A 15,764-nucleotide genomic window follows, 5' to 3' on the forward strand; every position below is an offset into this window, starting at 1 on the left:
GAATTTCTGCTATTATCCTGGGTCATTTTAGCATATAGAACCCATTCCTTTGCTCTAGCCTCCTATTATTTTTACCTCTAGTCAACAAACTTTCACCCTAACTCACTCCACTAACACACAAGGCAAAGCCTTAAATCAGTTCATTATCCAGAATTACTCTTCCTATGAAACCTTAGACTCTAATGTCTTTCTGTCTTTTGCCATAGCCTTCTTTTCTTTTCATCTCTCATTCCGTGATCTTCCTTTTGATCTTATCCAGTTCTCCAATCTTCTAACATCTCTTTATGCAGGCCTCTGGATTACCCAATATCCCTTCCCAGCCTACATTCCATAATTATCACATTCCAACCACCCTCACCAGCAGGCAAAATTTCCTCACCCGTTTGATCTCCCATTCCACTTACTCTCCTTCTGCTGACATGTGTATCAACCCAATTGTTGGGCTTCTGGTAGAGAGAGCCCTGGTAGAGAAATTGAGCCCTGGTAGAGAAAATCAATTAGCTGTCAAATGATACCTCAAAAATTTTGTGATCTCCAACCTCAACAGAACAAGATGTTCTTGGCAAACCTTCAATGTGCATCTACTCTCTTCTTTTCCCTTTCTCTGTAACAGCTCACTCACTACACCCGTCTTCTCTTTTGTTCTCAGCAGTTGATCTTGCCTTCTCCTTCAAAGACTTAAAAAGGACATGAGGTAGGATCTCAACATCTTGCCCTCCCATACTTATTCCCATCCTCTCTCTTCTTCATGACTTAGGTATCCCTTCTTCATCTAAACTCTGAATTCCCCTCATTTGGCATCTTAGAAACTTCCCTCTATCTCCCTCTCTGATTTTCAACCTCTCTCTGAACGTTTTCCCAAAGCTTCTCCCATCTTTTTAAAATACATTTTTATAGATTTCAGAGAGGAAGGGAGAGGGAGAGAGAAACATCAATGATGAAAGAGAATCATCGATCAGCTGCCTCCTGCACACCCCCTACTGGGGATTGAGGCCTCAACCCCGGACATGTGCCCCAACGGGGAATAGAACCATGACCTCCTGGTTCATAGGTCAATGCTCAACCATTGAGCCACATTGGCTGGGCACCTCTCCCATCTCTAAAATACCTTCTGCTGCTCTAAATTCCCTTCTAACTACACCCACGTTTTAAAAAGTCTTTTGCCTCACTTCTTAATACACTGCAATCTGGCTCACATACACTGCTACAGAAATCACCCATGCCAAAGGCGCCAATTACATCTCTGTTGCTAAATACAAAATTCTTACCTTATTTAACTCCCTGCAAATTTGATGCTCTTTGATTATATTTTTCCTATATTGGCTACCCTTACACTTTTCCTTTTACTTTTATGGGCTTTTCCTCACTCCTAAATCCTCAATCATCAGGCTTTCTTCTTATCCTGCAGAAAATTACCCTAGGTAACTTTATCCACTTCCATGGCCCCAGTTATGACTATAGTTGATGATTCCTAAGTAAATCAGTCAAGACATTTGATACACACAACAATGATCTTTAAGCAGAAATAATCGAAAGAACATCCATGCCCATCCGCCATAACTGCTAATGTAACTTTACTTCTTGATCAAAATCCCTGGCAGGCCTGGCCAGTGTGGCTCAATGGTTGAGCATTGACCTATGAACCAAGATATCACAGTTTGTGTGGTACATCTACACGATGGAATACTATGCTGCTGTAAAAAGGAAGGAACTCTTACCATTTGCAACGTCATGGATGGAACTGGAGAGCATTATGCTAAGTGAAATAAGCCAGTCAATAAAGGAAAAATACCACATGATCTCACTCATTCGTGGACAATAGAGACCATTATAAACTTTTGAACAACAATAGATACAGAGGCAGAGCTGCCTCAAACAGATTGTCGAGCTGCAGCGGGAAGGCCGGGGAGGGTTGGGGGGCAGGAGGTAGGGGGGTAAGAGATCAACTAAAGGACTTGTATGCATGCATATAAGCATAACCAATGGACATAAGACACTGGGTGATAGGGGAGGCTAGGGGACTGTCTAGGGCGGGGGGATAAAATGGATACATATGTAATACCCTTTGTAATACTTTAAGCAATAAAAAAAAAAAAAAAAAAAAAAAAAGATATCACAGTTTGATTCCCATCAAGGCCCATGCCAGGCTGGCAGGCTCAATCCCCAGTAGGGAGCATGAAGGAGGCAACTGATCAAGATTCTCATCGATGATGTTTCTATCTCTCCCTTCCTCTGTCTGAAATCAATGAAAACATATTTAAAAAGAAAATAAAGGTATCCCTGGTGGAAATAACTGGGTGACTCTAGTTCATATACCTGGCTGGCTGCTAAGGGCCTGGGAGAGAGATCTGAAGTTTTCAGGGAGAGGAAGGCTTTGCTTCTTGCCAAAATAAATACAATATGGAATTCCCCAAATCCTGGGTGTGTAGGGGGTGGGGAGGAATGCTACAGGAGCTTATCTATCTCTGTGCCTTGGCTTCCTTCTGCTGGAATCCCTGGCCTCTAGCTATCTCCCATATTCTCAGAGAGAGCTAAAATTCATTTCCTCAGGGCAGCTTTTGTGAACGTCCTCTTTCCACACCAGTCTGAGTTAAATAAGCTCCGGTGTGCTCCCATCATCCACTCTATATACCTCTGTCAGCGAACTTTTCTGTTTACTTGACTCTTTTTTTAAAATACATGTTTATTGATTTCAGAGAGGAAGGGAGAGAGAGAGAGAGATAGAAACATCCCTGATGAGAGAGAATCATGGATCGGCTGCCTCCTGCAAGTCCCCCACTGGGGAACGAGCCCACAACCCAGACATGTGCCCTTGACGGGAATTGAACCTGGGGCATTTCAGTTCGCAGGCCGAGGCTCTAAACGCTCAGCCAAACCGGCTAGGGCTACTTGACTCTTTACCTCCCTCTCTGAGACTATGGACTCTTCAAAGTGAGATGAGGGCCAAGAATCTCTAGCCTAGAAATCAGTTTGGGAGAAAGGATCAGCTGGGGTAAGATAACTTAGTGGATAGTTTCAGAAAGCTCAAGGTCGCTGAAAAGGGAAAGGAGACAGAAAATGGCTAAAAAGTAGAGTACCAATGACAAATGGCCTACTTTGACTTTGCCTAGAACTGAAAAGTCTCATCAATATTTGTTAAATCATTTCTAATGATTTCCTGGCATCGTATATAACAGATAGTGACTTTCCTTGACCTTGTCATTAAGTTTTGGGTTTCTGTCTAAATTTAGGTTCAGTAGCAACCTTCTGTTTGGTTCTGAGTCCAGCTCAAATGCTACCTTGTCTAAGAAGCCTCCTGATTCCCCAAGTGGGTTTATTTTTCACTCTTTGAGAACAAGAACCAAGTCTATCTTTTCATCCTAACTCTGTCCCCAGGACCTGGCAAAATGCCTGGAACAGAGTAGGTAATGGATATTTATTTGACTGATAATCACTATGGGAAGCAGAAGAGATGTGTTTTTTATAAAGGGGGGGAGGGGGACAGGGTAAATTATAAAGTCTCTAAAGTCCTTTAGTGATCCCCGGTTTGGGTCACAGCTACTGCCTCTCTTGTTATGCTAAGTGGAAGTAGTATGGGATTGCTACCCAATCTTCTATTCCTGACTTACTCTGCTACTGCTCCCCTAACCCCTACCTGTACCCCAACATCTGCATAGTTAGTAAAATGTGTATAGGTGGGTTAATTAGATGATATATAAATTATATCTCAATAAAGCTGTGACATTTTTTTAAATGCTGTATAAACTCTTTTCTTCAAGAAACCCATCCTACCCAAAGTTGCTATGAGAACTGGAGTTGTCAGTGAGGAAAAGAATTTTTTTTTCCTTGTCTCAGTGTGTAATTTTCATCCTTGATGCCTAGAGACAATAGTGTTAGGGGCAGAAATAGACTAGTGGGGCCCTAACCGGTTTGGCTCAGTGGATGGAGCGTAGGCTCGAGGACTGAAGGGTCCCAGGTTCGATTCCGGTCAAGGGCATGTACCTTGGTTGCGGGCACATCCCCAGTAGGGGGTGTGCAGGAGGCAACTGATCGATGTTTCTCTCTCATCGATGTTTCTCTCTCATCGATGTTTCTAACTCTCTATCCCTCTCCCTTCCTCTCTGTAAAAAATCAATTAAAAAATGTATTTAAAAAAAAAGAAATAGACTAGTGGGGACTAGCTATAGTTGCAAGAAATATTAATCATGCTCTGTTGACTGTGATTGTTTTGTTCTGATTAAAGAAAGCACATTCTGACCTGGCTGGGCATTGTATTCCCCGCTTCCTCCCCCCTCCACTCCCATCCCCCACCCCCACCCCCACCCCTGCCAACCGAGCAAACCTGTCTGCATTACCTGTAATCTGGAACCATTTTACCCATTCTTATTCCTCTTGCCTACTTCGCCATGCCTGTAATACCCATTTGTATTCCTTTTGCATACCCATTCTTATTCCCACTTCCCCATGTAATCTTTGTCCTTCTACCCAATAGAAGCAGCTGGCTTATGGGGGGAGAGGGTAAGAAGGGGAGGCAGGATGGCCTGCTGCTTTCCCATGCTGCCAGCATTATTGGAATAAACGCTCAGACATGATTCAACCCTGTCTCTGCTTAATTGGCTCAAGTAGCGACAGGCAGCCCTGACCTACTAGTTGTCCAGTTTCAAAGGGACTTTACCTTACACAAACAGGGAGACAGAACTATGGATGGATGATGGCGATACTATTTGTCAAGACCTGTAATAGAGAGACAATTGGTATAGTGGAGCTGAGAAGGCTGAAAGGCTAATTCCAATGTACCCCCTATAGTTGGGGGGCTAGCAATCTGAATCTGTGCCAGCAACTTAATGTACATTCTCGGTAACTTATATTTAAGTCACTGCCCCTTTCTCCAGAATCTGGTCTTGCAAGACCTGTTACCTAAATGCTCACATTTCACAGAGGCCATAAACCATGAACCGTACACAATCCCTGGAGGGGGTTATCAACGCTGGCGCCAGGCCCTTAGATATTATCTCAAGACCCCCATCCCAACCCACGGGGCTTTTTGCAAAGCCCGCAAAAGCTCCAGAAGTCCCCATCCATATTTGGGGGACAAAGAAACCAAAAGGAGATAAAAGAAGGGCTTTCACCCTATTGGTTTCCTCAGACTTTGGAGGCAACTCCTCTGAGACCGCCGGCATAATAAAGCTGAGTAACTCCATTTCTCTAAGCGTTGCTTGGGTTTCTTCGGTCTTCTACAACAGGGCAAGCACAGATTTTGAAGCCAGATGGCCCTGGGTTTGAATACAAGCTCAGCTACTACTGGCCTCCACTTCCTCTTTTATCATTTGTAGACATGTTATGGGTTGGCTCAACGAGATAGACCACTGACTCAGAATTTAAATTTAAGAGCCTTTTATTAAGCTGGCCAGCTGACCACAGCGCCTATCTCCCCCTCTGGGAGATTCGGAGCATGTGGCAGAGATCAAGGGTGCAGTATGATCCTTTATAGCACAACAGTGTTACCTTAGAAGTTCATGGAAAGTTCATAAGCACAAAGGGGGGGTAAACAGAGTCACACCTGGCTGGAGCGTATCATAACACATTGTTTTTCTAAAACAATCTAGCAATTTTTCTTCTATGGTTCCTAACCCTGACACAATCCTCCATACGTCAGTCCCCCCTCCCAGCACATTCTGTAACATTCTGTAACCCTTCCATGCCGCAGTCCCTCACCCTAGCACAGACAGTGATGATGATCCCTAGGCCTGTTGAAGAATTCAAAAGAAATACTGTCATCAAAGAATCTATCACAGTGGACAAGGCCTTGCACAGCAGTAAGTACTTCTCACACCTCAGTAAGCACAAAAGTCACCTGGGGATCCTGTAAGCTGCAGATTCTGATTCAGTAGCTCTGAGGTGGGCCCTGAGATCTGCATATCTAACAAGCTCCCAGGTGATGTCTCTCCTGTTGGTTGAGGGCCACAGTTTAGCAAAAGTATGACGTGCCAATGGAGTGTAGAGGAGAAGGCAGGAAATTAATTCTTCAGGAGAAAGAAATCTAGACCTTGACTTTGCAAAAAGTGGGAGGTGACTTGGGAAATAACAAGGAATGCGGTGAATAGCCACCAGACTGGGAAGATGAATTGTAAATGATCTTAAACTTGATCATAATGAGTTTTAATTTTAGCCTGAACCAGTGGTTCTTAAAGCGTGGTCCTTGATCAGCATCATCCCCAAAGTTGTTAAAAATGCACATTTTAGGACCTACCCCCAGACCTACTGAATCAGAAACTCTGAAGGAGGAATCCAGCAATCTGTGTTTGAACAAGTCCTTCAGGTAATGCTAATGAACTGTAACATTTGAGAACCACAGGTCTTAGGCAATGGAGGGTGGGGGCACTGGGAGGTGTTTTAAATAGTAGAGGGAAGCGATCAGATCAGTGTTGTAGAAAGGTGACCCCTGTCCTAGGAGGCAGGTAGCATGACCAATTAGGAAGAAAGGGCAGGAAACCAGGAGTCATACAGGAATGTGCTTGTCTGCAAATAACAGAAAGCCTGAACTCAAGGTGTTTAAACAAATGAGTGATATTTTTCTTACACAGCAAGTTGGCAGTCCAGGCCTGGTACTAAGGCTCCAAACTGCCCTCGAACACCCAGGCTCCGGCTTCCCTCCTCCCTACCATGTTGGCTCGTGATCTCATGGCCAAAGGATGGATGCTGTTTCTTCAGGTATCACATCCAAATTCAAGGTAGAAAAAAGGGGACTGAGGGGCAAAGGCAGGACTAGTTACAACCCTCCACTTCCTTTGGGAGACTCTTTTTTATTCATTGAACTTGTGGTTTCATTTTCTTGAGCCACATGGTCACTCCTGGCTGCAAGGGAGGGTAGGAGATGGAGTGTTTAACTTTCAATCTTCTATAGAAGGAAGAAGGGTTGGGAAAGGATGTGAAGTCTGCCAAGCTGACGTGTATGCCACGTCTTCTTATAACTCTAAAGTTATAAGAAGAGAGATGGGATGGTTGAAAGCAGGAGAGGAGAGGCACAGCTTACCTTATGTTATTGCATAAATAAGTCCTTTATACAAAAATATAAATGTCACCCTAGCCAGTTTGGCTCAGTGGATAGAGTGTCAGCCTGCAGCCTGTGGGCTTGATCTGGCTGTGGGCTTGATCCCCAGTGGGGGCGTGCAGGAGTGAGCCAATCAATGATTTTCTCTAATCATTGGTATTTTTTAAAATATAATTTATTGATTTTTTTACAGAGAGGAAGGAAGAGGGATAGAGTCAGAAACATTGATGAGAGAGAAACACCAATCAGCTGCCTCCTGCATGCCCTCTACTGGGGATGTGCCCGCAACCAAGGTACATGCTCTTGACTGGAATCGAACCTGGGACCCTTCAGTCCGCAAGCCGACACTCTGTCCACTGAGCAAAACCAGTCAGGGCATCATTGGTATTTCTATCTCTCCCTCTCCCTTCCTCTCTGAAGTCAATAAAAAAATATTTTTTAAAAAAAATATATACATAAATGTCAACATTGTACAAGCAGTATACAATTAAAGTTCAAAAAGCATTTTCCCCAGCTATCATACCCCTTATTTTTATTTGTTTTACTTTAAAACTGATTGCCTGTATTTGGGGCCCTGGAGATCCAAAGTCATTCTACACAGAAACTGTGACTTCTTTTTTTTTTTTTAAATGCATTTTATTGATTTTTTACAGAGAGGAAGGGAGAGGGATAGGGAGTCAGAAACATCGATAAGAGAGAAACATCGATCAGCTGCCTCCTGCACACCCCCCACAGGGGATGTGCCCTCAACCAAGGTACATGCCCTTGACCAGAATCGAACCTGGGACCCTTCAGTCCGCAGGCCGACGCTCTATCCACTCTGCCAAACCGGCTAGGGTGAAACTGTGACTTCTTAATCTTATGTACAATGAATAGTAAATAAGGCAGCAGGGAAAATTACCTGACAGTTTCCCCTCCTTTTGTTCCTTTTATAATAAAAACAATTCTTCTCCTAGCACATTTATGACTATTCTGGCATTATTGCTGCTCAGCTGGGGAACAGCAAACCTGGATGGGTTTACTCTGAATATCTGAATAAGACATTTTACAAGCATAGAAGGAGAAACATAATGGTCATACAAAGTATGAGTTTGGAGATGTTTGGAGAAAATAAAAGTTATTATACATGTGGCATGTCTTACTGCCAAGGTCAATTTATAGAAGACTAGAGGCTTGGTGAATGAAATTCATGCACTGAAAGAGGGGGGTGGGTGTCCCCTCAGCCTGGTTTGTGCTCTCTTGCAGTCTGGGAGCCCTCAGGGGATATCCGACTGATGGCTTAGGCTGTCAATGAGACATCCTTAGCACTGCCGCAGAGGGAGGAGAGGCTCCTGCCACTGCCTCTGCACTCGCCAGTGGTGAGCCTGGCTTCTGGTGGAGCGTTGCTCCCCTGTGGGAGCACACTGACCACCAGGGAGCAGCTCCTGCATTAAGCGTGGTGGTCAGTGCACGTCACAGAGACCGGTTGTTCTGCCATTTGTTCTATTTGCATATTAGCCTTTTATTATAAAGGATTATTCATCCCAATTAAAATCCTCTGTTTACTTACATTTGAGGAATCTGAGGATTGACTACAGGGGCAAAGTCCCACAATTTGCCATTGGGTGGCCCATTGTGAGGATAGAATAGGATTGCTAACATCAGGGTCAATAGGATAGCACTCTGGTTAGTAATTGATTTTTGAAACCTGGTATATGCAACATTGTTTGTTTTGGCTCAGTTTAGGCCACCAGAGATCTTTTATTTGGGAATGAAGGCTATTTATAGCCAGGACTGTACTTCTTGATTAAGGGCATGGGGCGGGGTGGGGGGTGGGGGGGGGGGCAGTTCTGGAACAGAAGGGCCATCAATGAGGAAACCAGGAAGAGATCACAATAAAACCTAGCAGAGGATAATACAAGTAAATACCATCATGGAAATTAAAGGCTATAAGAAATTCTGTCAGCAAATAAATAAGCTCAGTACTAGTGCTGTTGTTTATCTTTCATAACAGAGAACTGTAGTGTGGAAGTCCAATTTAAAAATAATTAGGGGGTGGGAGTCCCGGGGAGAGGTCAATGGGGGAAAAAGGAGACATATGTAATACTTTATTTTTATTTATTTTAAATCCTCACCTGAAGATATTTTTCTATTGATTTTTAGAGAGAATGGAAGAGAGAAGGAAAGACAGAGAGAAATATCGATGCAAGAGAAACACATTGATTGGTTGCCTCCTGCATGCACCCCGACCAGGGTCCAGGCTGGGGAGGAGCCTGCAACCGAGGTATGTGCCCTTGACTGGAATCAAACCCGGGACCCTTCAGTCCACAGGCTGACGCTCTATCCACTGAGCCAAATTGGCTAGGGCAACAAATGTAATTAATACTTTAAACAATAAAGAATTAAAGAAAAAATAAAACTACCATTATCTGAAAAAATAAATAAATAAAAACAATTAAATGAAGATATCTCAGTACTGGATTAGCTGGGCACCTAAAAGCTGATTACATATATAAGGAAATGTAACCAAATTAAAATAAAAAGTCTTCAGTTTTTAAAAATTTGACCCGGAAGTTTAAGTAGAGCTGGTTTTGTATGCTCCCCTTTTTACATTGTCTATGTTCCATCAGAAACAACTCACATTACAGCTGACGTTTTATATTTATTTTACCTTTACAAGTAATTTCAGACATTTTGAGCCTATGCCCAGAGGCCTCTTTTTAAAAATATTTTTAACAACTTTATTAATTCATGTGTTTGTTATGAATATTCCTGGACAAATTTTGTGTGTACATATGGTTTTGCCTCTCCGGGTATCTGCCTAGGACTTAATTAACTGCTGGGTCATATGGCAACTCTGTGGAACTGCTAGGCTATTTGCCAAAGTGGCTACACCCTCTTACATTCCCACCAGCAATGTGTGAGAGGTCCAATTTCTCCACATATAGAGGCTTCGTTTTTATATGAAACTGTGGACAGAAAAAAAAGGTGTTCTATGGAAAGTAACCTCACAGGGTGATCTGATCATGAATTCCTAGCTGGGCAGGTCATGGTGGGTAGTCATGGCCCAGGCATGTAACTTCTGTAGTGAAAGGTTTTAAGCCCCCAGGTGTGCATCTAGGTTAACACCCCTTTGAAATATCAGAAGTAACATCCCTCGAAGGAGGTATTAACCCTCAAGAGCGCACATAATCTTGTTCACAACCCTGTAATCCAATCCCCACTTTGCTTTCTCCCACCTTCCTTGCACCCTCTTTTAAATTTCAAATGTATAAAAGAAACTGCAAAACTGTTATTCTGAGGAGCATTTGAGATCTTGCTCCCCAGCATATGTCATCAGTTTGGCTCAAATAAACTCATTAAAAATTTTCTACAGGTTTGCCCTGACCCGTGTGGCTCATTTGATTGAGTGTAGTCCCATACACTGCTTCTATTCCTGGTTGAGGTGCCCCAGTTGCTGTTTCTCTTTCACATGGCAGGGCAGCCGATTGATAGTTCTCTTTCACATTGATGTTTCTCTCCCTCTCCCTTTCTCTCTCTTTAAAAAATCAATTTAAAAAAGTAAAATAAAATCCTCACCAGGCCAGCATGGCTCAGTGGTTGAGAATCGACCTATGGACTAGGAAGTCATGTGTTTGATTCCTGGTCAGGGCACCTGCCCAGGTTGTGGGGTGTGCAGGAGGCAGCTGATCAATGATTCTCTCTTATCATTAATCTTTCTCTCTTTCCCTCTCCCTTCCTCTCTGAAATCAATAAAAAAAATATATTTTTTTAAAAATTCTCTATAGGTTTGAATGTTTCTTATATCAACAAAACAAACAGAGAACTCAACCAGTTCCAGCCATGGGAAGTTTCCTTTCAGGGAAAATATCTTTTTTTTTTAAATGAGTGGAAACATGTCTTGCATCATCTCCCCCATTCCCAAAGTCTGTGTTCCTTGGTGACTGTACAATCCACAGGAGGAGAAGCATAATACATGGCTTCTTTGTGGTTAAGGTAGGGTCCAATAAGATCTACCAGGGTGGAATATTGAAACATGGGGTTTGGGGTACAGACTTTTCTTCTCATGGGTTCTTGTCCTCACAAAGTTTAAAGAATAAACTCACACACCAAAAGGCTTCTTTAATAAAAAATGTAGAAGTTTATTGGAAGTAGATACAAACTCCATCTGGGCAGGGGTGTCCCCAAAGGGGACCCCAGGGAAAGGGGCCTCCCAATGGGAAAAGCGTTCTCTCTCTCTTTCTCTAATGGGAAAATTTAAAAATCCTGCCTCATGTCCCTTTGTCTCCAGTTTATGTATGCTGCAGTTCTTTGTTTGAACCTGACCCTTTCTTATTGGTCCCTTTCCTTAATTTGGGACCCCCATGTTTTCCTCATTGGTCATTCTCCAACATAGAATTAGTTTTCAAAGCTCAGAGCCCACGTGGTGCCCTCCTCTTTCTCCCCACCTTATTCTGCTGGTTGGAGTTGGCCTTTGAGCTCCCAGCTGCTCAGGCCAGAGATACCCCTATCCTTGGCTTACGGCTGTTTTAATTGCTCAGGCCAGAGATACCCGTCTGTCTTTGGTTTATAGCCGTTTCAATTGCTTAGGCCAGAAATGTTTCCATTTGCCTGGACCCTCTCTTCCTGTGGCATTTCTCTATCCTCTGTATAAAATAAGCACCCTTGTGTCTTCAAGCCTCCATCTATGCATTCCTCCCAATGGGCCCTTCTTATTCCCTAAACCTTGCTAATGAAGCTAGCTAGCTAACCCTTTCAATATGGTTTTTCCCAAAATCCAAATAGGCCTAACAAACGTTTGGTTTCTTGTTTGGACCTGGCTGGGGACAATCATTTATTTTTAACTATCCAAATGTAATTCCCAGGCACTAATTTAAGTTTGCTTGAGGCTGTAAATAAGTGAGACTCTCATTTTACAGGTCTAATTAGTATCGGCATCCTGGTAGGGGAACCTCATTACCTTAAGGGCTCCAGGAGTCAGGTTCCTGCTAATCTTAGGAAGAATGGTTGGTCTTCCTAACCTGGGGCCTGGAAATCTCTGGTCAGTTGAGCAACAGTTTTCCGTCTGAGCCAGCTTCCCCTTCCCACTCAGGCCAAGCTTTGCATCCACCACCCTTCTCAGGCTTTCCTTCCCGTTTCTCTGATGCAAGAAGCTATTTGCCAGCAATCGCCAGTGTGAGGCTCCCCCAAACTACTGGCTCCTTTTCCTAGGTCAGTGTCAACACTCCTGGAACCTCCCCCAACCACCCCCTGTCCCCACTCTTACCCCAACCCACCCCCCACCCTATTCCACTCCCCACCTCCTCCACCTCCAGTGACTGTACTGTGAATAATGCCTGAGGAGGCCTGGCTAAGGAGGGGCCTGAAATCCAACCTCCAGCCACTTGCCCAGCTGTGTGCCCCAGCACAGGTCTTTCTGCTTGAAGGATAGGGTGGCTATTTCTCATGTGCCATTTGACTGAGCAGGGACTTCCTCCCAGTTCATTACCAAGTCTCTCTGTATTTTATCCCCAGTTGCTGAATCTATCCACTTCCCTCCATCTCCACTGTCCAGTGGGAGCCATTCTCCTATTTCACCTGGGCAATTGAAATTGCTTTCCAACTGTCTGAATGCCTTTTTCTTTCTTTTAATTGATTTTAAAGAGAGAGAGAGGAAGGGAGAGAAACATTGATTTGTTGTTCTACTTATTTATGCATTCATTGGTTGATTCTTTTTTTTTAATTAAAATCTTTTTTTAATATATTTTGATTTTTTACAGAGAGAAAGAGAGAGGGATAGAGTTAGAAACATCGATGAGAAAGAAACATCGATCAGCTGCTTCCTGCACACCCCCTACTGGGTATGTGCCCACAACCAAGGTACATGCCCTTGACCAGAATCGAACCTGGGACCTTGCAGTCTGTAAGCCAATGCTCTATCCATTGAGCCAAACCAGTTAGGGCAATTGGTTGATTCTTGTATGTGCCCTGAGGTAGCAGGAGGATGCTCCAACCAACTGAGCTATCTGGCAGGGAGTGATCTATTTAACACTTAACACTCTTGATGACTTCCTGTTTTCTTACAATAAAGATCAAAATCTTAATGCCACTTCCTGTGTGATCTTGCCTCTAACTCAGCCCCATCCCAGCCATTTTGCTCTTGCTTAGGTTACCTTGTGTTAGGGTTGTCAAAGGAGGAACACAGGAAACCAAAAGTGATAAGGAATTATAAATGTATTAGGTCATCTGGAAAGCCAGATGGGCTGAACCCCAAAACGGCACCAGCACCCAGGGACGGGAGTCAGAGATTTTAAGGGACTCTAGGTGGGGTTTTTCTGGGTGGAGAATTCTCTAGGTGGGTCCGAATCCTGGGAAGGTCCAGAGGGGAAGGGTAATGGTTTTAGCATTTAGCATTTAGCCAAGTGGAATGTGGTCTAGCAAGTGGAATGAGGTCTAAAGGAAAGGGAATGTTCCTGTGAATTGGTCTAAAGGTCAGTTCCCAGGGGAGGGGGTGTCGATTCAATGATTTGATCAGACCTAACACCCTGGACTTCTCTTACTTTGTCTTAGGCTTTATCATGACCCACAGCTCCTACTGCTTCAGGTTTCATTTCATATTTTTTTCAGGGAGGACTTTTCTACTTCCACTTTGCAGCACCCTGTCCTTTTCCTTAGTAGAGCTTATCTGTTATTGAAATGGACACATTGCATGCACATGTATAAAGATCTGTAGCTATGTTATTTCTCTTTAAATACGCAAGCTTTCTCATGGGCTCTAATTCCTACTGGGGACTGGGCTCAACTTAAACTTGCCTATTAAAGTTATCTGGTCTTAAACAGTCTCATTTGGGGTAAATATTTAGTCAATTCAAAGATGCAGTCCTGCCAGAACGTTCCCCTCCCCCTCTTGACTTCCCACTATGGCTTGTGGGATCACAGGGAAGCTTCAAGAAAGTGACAGGAGCTGGAAGCTGTAGCCTGGGTCCTCACTGGCCTCTGCTCCCTAGTCACTCCTGGTCACCATGGCCCTGCTGGCATCAGCTGCTGAGCTTGTTGACCTAAACCCCAGTCAATTACTGGCCCTCTTATTCGTTCACTCATCAACTACTTTTTGAGTTCATACTATGCACCGGGCTTGCTATTGGAGATCAAAGTAAATTTGTTAAGACATGTTTATTAAACCCTAGAGCCCGGTGCACGAAATTCGTGCAGGGGGGGGGGGGAGGGTGTCCCTCAGCTCAGCCTGCACCCTCTCCAACCCAGGACTGCTGGCTCCCAACTGCTCGCCTGCCTGCCTGATTGCCCCTAAACGCTTCTGCCTGCCAGCCTGACCACCCCCTAACCACTCCCCTGTCAGGCTGATCAATGCCTAACTGCTCCCCTGCAGGCCCGATTGCCCCCAACTGCCCTCCCCTGCTGGCCTGGTTGCCTCCAACTGCCCTCCCCTGCAGGCCTGGATCCCCTCCAATTGCCCTCCCCTGCTGGCCTGGTCGCCCCTAACTGCCCTCCCCTGAAGGCCTGGTTGCCCCCAACTGCCCTCCCCTGCTGGCCTGATCGCCCCCAACTGCCCTCCCCTGCCAGCCTGGTCCCCCCCAACTGCCCTCCCCTGCTGGCCTGATTGCCCCCAACTGCCCTCCCCTGCAGGCCTGGGTCCCCTCCAATTGCCCTCCCTGCAGGCCTGGTTGCCCCTAACTGCTTTCCCCTGCTGGCCTGGTCCCCCCCAACTGCCCTCCCCTGCTGGCCTGATTGCCCCTAACTGCCCTCCCCTGCTGGCTGGTCGCCCCCAACTGTCCTCCCTGCCAGTCATCTTTGACCACATGGGGGCGGCCATCTTGTGTGTTGGAGTGATGGTCAATTTGCATATTACCTCTTTATTATATAGGAGGATTAAATACATCCAAAAAGTTGACAACATATGTAAAATATAAATCAATTGCAAAGTGAACCCTCTCTAAGCCTACCACCCATCTCCAGTGGTAAATCCTATATAATAAAAGCCTAATATGCAAATTGTCCCCTAGACCAGGAGTTGGACCAGGGGGTGGGGCAGCTGGCCAACCACCTGCAGTGCCTCCTCCCTCCCCTGCCAGCCACTCGATCTGCCCCCGGGCAGGCTGGCAGGACCCCACCCATGCATGAATTCGTGCAGCAGGCCTCTAGTCTTTACATAATGAGAACAGATGAAAGGGGGACAGGACAGAAACAGATCCCTGGAGACCAGTTGTGAGGCTAGAGGAGCCTTGAGCAGAGAGATGAAGGGGTTTGGGCAGGGTGGTACAGGGCAAGAGAAGGGTAGGGTCGGCTCAAGAGATATTTAAGAGGAAACCTGGATTTGCTGGATTGTCACTAGCTAGTTGTGCCACCTAGACTTTCCAAGCCTCCGTTTCTGCATCTGTAAAGTAGGCTGGTAATAACTACAGTGATTTGTATTCCTAGCACAAAGCTTGGTACAAGAGGACACACAAAGACCACAGCCACTGTTGTCAACACTGCACTAGGTAAACTTCATAAATGCTGGCAGAATGAATATTCTGTCCAACTTGGAGCTGGAACCTTCCATTTCCTTCTAGAAAGGGAAACGATAACTGATGGTAAGTCTGCCTTTACTAAAGCCCCTACTTCCAGGAAAAGTGGCAGCGCGGGCCTGGGTCTGAGTCCGGGCCAGCCCCGCCCCCTCCAGGCCCCGCCCCATTCCAGCGAGCCCCGCCCCCAGACCCCGCCCCCATTCCAGCGAGCCCCGCCTCCAGGCCGCGCGCGGCGCCGCTGCCGCCTCCGC

The sequence above is a fragment of the Myotis daubentonii genome, chromosome 3, assembly GCF_963259705.1.
Source record: "Myotis daubentonii chromosome 3, mMyoDau2.1, whole genome shotgun sequence".
Classification (NCBI taxonomy): Eukaryota; Metazoa; Chordata; class Mammalia; order Chiroptera; family Vespertilionidae; genus Myotis; species Myotis daubentonii.